This window comes from Chrysochloris asiatica, unplaced genomic scaffold, assembly GCF_000296735.1.
Source record: "Chrysochloris asiatica unplaced genomic scaffold, ChrAsi1.0 scaffold00235, whole genome shotgun sequence".
Lineage (NCBI taxonomy): Eukaryota > Metazoa > Chordata > Mammalia > Afrosoricida > Chrysochloridae > Chrysochloris > Chrysochloris asiatica.
Genome location: NW_006408753.1, coordinates 1558585 through 1563381, shown reverse-complemented (window position 1 = coordinate 1563381; position 4797 = coordinate 1558585). Strand labels below are relative to the sequence as shown.

At 38.9% G+C, this 4797-nt stretch overlaps 1 pseudogene; it reads right to left on the bottom strand.

The window, feature by feature from the left end:
- LOC102834377 overlaps positions 1-3254 on the bottom strand; it is a 5982-nt pseudogene extending 2728 nt beyond the window's left edge.
- Between the last annotated feature and the right edge of the window lie 1543 nt (positions 3255-4797).

The following is a 4797-nucleotide window of genomic DNA, read 5'->3' as shown; positions in this document are numbered from 1 at the left end:
CAGCCCAAATCCCCTCTCCCTCCACGAGTCTAGAATCCTCAGCTGCTCCTTCTCTCCATGTCATTATCTCTGCTCCATCTCTGGCATTGCCACTGCTCTGGGTAGGATACCACACTCTGCTCCCACTCTTCTTCCTTGGTGGTCCTAGGGTCCTCCACTTCAGGTCTGTAAGATCAATGACTCACCCCTTCTTGCTACAAAACTTCTACCTTTACAGTTGCAACAATCACAATTAGTCATGATAACAGTTACTCACTAATGAATCATTAGAGTATTGTCCCCATGTCCTTTCACCAGACATGTCTAGACAGGAAAAAAAAAACACTCAGTGGGGATTCTACCTTCCCCCCCACACTCTGAACCTAAACTCCCTCTTGAAAATTTGTAAGCCACTCACTTCATGTCTTTACAGGTCCCCCATGTTAGGTAGCCAATGTCTAAGTTGCCCATCCCTATCAACCTTATATACAGAGGGTATGGGAATGATCCTTGATATAAATATTATTTCCCTCTTGATTGATATTTTAAGCTACTACATTCGTAAGTATAGGTCAAGTTCATCAGACTGTAGTGATTTACACTTGTTTTCTTAAAAAAAAAAAAAAAAAAAAATCCACCCCCTCTTTTTCTTCTTCTAGTTGGGTTCTGAACATCCAGCCATTGAAGCTAGGTCCAATGGGCACTATCTGCAAGGTTGGGCACCCTTGTACATATCCCTTCACTTCATATCAAGTGGACATTTCATTCTCAGCTCTAACCCTCCACGGCCATGTCCTTGTCCATGGGCTCAGGAGATTCCAGTTCTCACCGTACTTCGGGCCAACCAGCTGTCACCATACTCCAGGTTGATGGGGGTCTATGTAATTTGGTCAACTCAGCCCACCCCTTCATTGTTGCTTTTCTCCCACTTCCTCTCATCAGTAGACCAACATGGTCAGCAGTAAGCTTACATGTCTGCTCATGTATTCTTTTTGAATTTCAGTCTTGGGAAGAGTTTTGTCCTAGAGGGACTTGATTGCTTGCCTTGGTGGCTCCCTGGTGAACAACTTGCTTGTTTTTGTAGTAGCCAATCAGACTGCCATTTTTGTTTTTGGTTTTTCCATGCTGGTCTTTCTTTTCAGAAGTACCTTCTGTTCCTCTAGCTGCTACAAGCTGGTCTGCTTGTCTTTTCAATTGGGGATTTCCCATCTCAGAAGGTTCTAGATGGGGATCAGGATTCCGCCTAAGGTCTTATACCCTACAAAGGCTCTTTAAGAATCCTCTTTCACTTGGTAAGTTCTAGCATCCCTTTTAGTTATTCTAATCAGTTACAGGCTGAAGGTGGACTTACAAGTTTTCTGTAATCACCTTTCCCAATATTCATTTCTATACCATTCAATTGTCTATTTTGAGGAAATAGATCATTTATAAGGAAAACAATCATTTACAAGACAGTCAAGCATCGTAATATTATTTCCCCTCTTTTACCCATTCAGACTATGCCTCAATCTCTGTATCACAGAGACCTTTTGTTCCAAGGTTGAGCGTTCGTCACTAATTATCTTTGTCCCATTTGGCTCATGCAGGCCTGCCTAAGCGTACTCCTATCTACCTTGTTCTCTGTTCCCCTCTCCCTTCTTATGTATTGCCCACCTCTGTACCCAAACTGTGATGTGTATATCCCCTACCCTGTGCTCTACTGTACCTTCCCCCCACCTCCCTTCCCCACGCCATAGTAATCAACATTTTTTTCTTTTTGAATTTTTCTTCCATTTAGTGTGAGTATCTTTTCTTAAGCTTTTGCAATAATGGTCTTATGCAATATTTCTCCTTGAGTGACTGACTAATTTCACTCAGCATAATATCCTCAAGGTTTATCCATGTGGTGTGGTGTCTTACAGCTTCTTTGTTATTCTTCAAGGTAATATAATAATCCATTGTATGTGTATACCACAGTTTGTTTATCCATTCTTCCATTGATGGACACTTAAGTTGTCTCCATCTTTTTGTGATTGTGAATAGTGCTGCTGTGAACTTTGGTGTGCATTTATCTACTCATATTATAGCTCATATTTCTTGTGGCTATATACCAAGTAGAAGAATTGCTGGATCATAAGGTATTTCTATTTCCAGCTTTCTGAGGAAGTGCCATACTCCTTTCAAGAGTGGTTGGACCAGTTTGCAATTCCAGCATCAATGTAGGAAGGTCCCAGTCTCTCTGCATCCTCACCAGCATTTATTGTCCTTTACTTTTTTGAACTTTGCTATTATTATTGGTGTGAGATGATATCTCATTGTTGTTTTGATTTGCATCTCTTTAATGGCTAATGATCATGAGAATATCTTCAAATGTTTGTTGGTTTCCCAAATATCTTCCTTGATGAAGTGTCTGTTCATGTCCTCTGCTCATTTTTTAATTGGGCTATTTATCTTTTTCTTGTAGAGATGTTGTAGTTTCCTCTATATTTTGGAAATACATCTCTTGTTGATATGTCACTGCAAAAGATTTTTTCCCATTCTGTGGCTTCCCTTTTTACTGTTTTGGTGAAGTCTTTTGATGCATATAAGTTTATAATTTTTAGTGTATCCCAACCATCTATTTTGTTTTCCTTTGTTTGTTCAATTTTCACAATGTTTTGTAGTCTGTGAATGCCCTGTATTGGAACCCTTAAATTTGTCCCTACTTTTTCATTGATGATCTTTATAATACTGGGATTCACATTTAAATTTTTAATCCATGCTGAGTTGGTTTTTGTATATGTATGCCATTAACTCTTCCAGAAGTGTTTCTACTCCCTGGCTGGTGTGCTTGGTCTTCTCCAGTGTGGGAATCATGTTCTTGAGTTTGGCTTTCATTTTGGGCGTCACTTCCTGATCAGAGCTCAGGAGAGAGCTGGAGAAAACAATGGCTGGCGCCCCAATTGACAATCATCCAGTACTTGAGGTTCTTCATCCCAACGTGCTTATACCAGCGTTTTTGCAAAACACCCTTCTCTTCCGCTCTCCATCTGCCCATCTTGCTCTATGAGCCACTGCAGAACCAGATGGCCTGTAGGATGCTCTACCAGGTAAAGCTCTCCATTGTAGCCCCCAGAATGCTGCTTGCCCACAGTCAGACTGGTGATGGCCACTATGGAAGACTGTATATCTCCCAGGATGGAGCCCAGAATCCTGGTCACCAGCACACACTGACATGTCCAGACCATCTTCTGACCATGTACCTGTAGGTGGCTTAACAGAGCCAGGAATATGACCTCCAGGAGAGTGTTGGTCATTAGCTACTTTTTCAACATAAATTTTCATCATTTTCACTATCACTTTCCTGTCCTTGGGGTGCCATGCCAGACACAGTAGATGGTCATGTGGATGCCATTGTGCCTGTGTGCCAGGTACACCACCATTTCTCAAATAGCTTCGATCATTTCCATTCTCAGTTTGGGGATGCATAGGTTAAAAAGTCCAAGAACACTCTGTCAACTAACCAGTGCTTAATCACAGCTTATTTTGGGTCATGGGCATTAGAATATTTTCCCTTTGTCCATTATGAGCTCCAGGCTCACTGGCTGTACCTTCAGGACTCTTTTAAAAGTACTTGAGTGTGAAAATGAATCACTTATTTTAGCAGTTTGATTCATTTTGACAATGACAAAAAGATAGATGAAACTTTGTCAGAAGAAATTTTATAAAAGACAGTTATGGTTTATTATATTATGTATTCAGGATTATTGTTCCATGCATGCTCACACCACACTCTCCTGTAAGAGAAATATGTTTTTCATTAGATGAATAATGAGTTTGCCTGAAATGTGGATCATCCAATCAGAAGTTTTACATGTACTTGCATGATTTGACTTTGTTCTCTTACTCTTTACTATGTGAAAAGTATGTACATGATGGTTGCCATTATTTTACCGTGTTTCCATATTGAAGTACTTGTTGTTGTTGTTGTTATTGCTCAGGGCTGTTGAATAGGGTCCCACCCATAGTGGCCCTGTATAGAGTTTCCATGGAGTGGCTAGTGAGCTTGGACCTCCCACCTTGCGGTTCAAACCAACTTTGCAGTCCAGCACATTAACCCACAGCACCACACCATGAGTCCATACTGAAATTTGATGAGGCTAATTTAATTCAGTGGATCCCACACAATTCAGTACAGCCATAGCCAAACAGCAGACTTCATATAATGTGAACAAGGAATAAGTGTTCATGAGATACTGGAAATGCTTACTATTGCAGCAAAGACTGACTAATAAAATATTGCAACAGTAAAGCAGGGAGTTCAATTTGAATATTTGTGTGGTTCAAACACAAAGCAAATTTAAGAATATTATTCATGAAAAAATAGATTCATAGTTTTGTTTTGATTATGTAAACCATAATCAGGATTCAACTTCTCATGTGTTAGGAAAGGCAAGAAAGTAAGTTAATAATGGTGAAAAGATGTTACCTGTTTAATTTTACCTAAAGTGGAGTGAAAAGATAGATTACTACTGATTTAAATGTTTTTTAAAACTTACTATTAATATACAAAAATAAAACAATCAACAATAAAATAAAGTATAAATTAATGGAAATGTAAAAAGAAAACTTACAAAAGTATAGATAATATGGTTGATTTAAAAATCAAACAGAAAAATGTCTACATAGTGTGTTGATAATTATAGTAACACAATATTTTAGTAACATATATAATAACCAGCTCTATTGAATGTTGCTATTGCACTGAATCCTCAATTAAGAATTTAATATCTGTTAAAATTTTTAATAAAAGTTATTAGGTAGGTACAATTATTAAGCCAAGGAGTCCTGGTGTGGTGC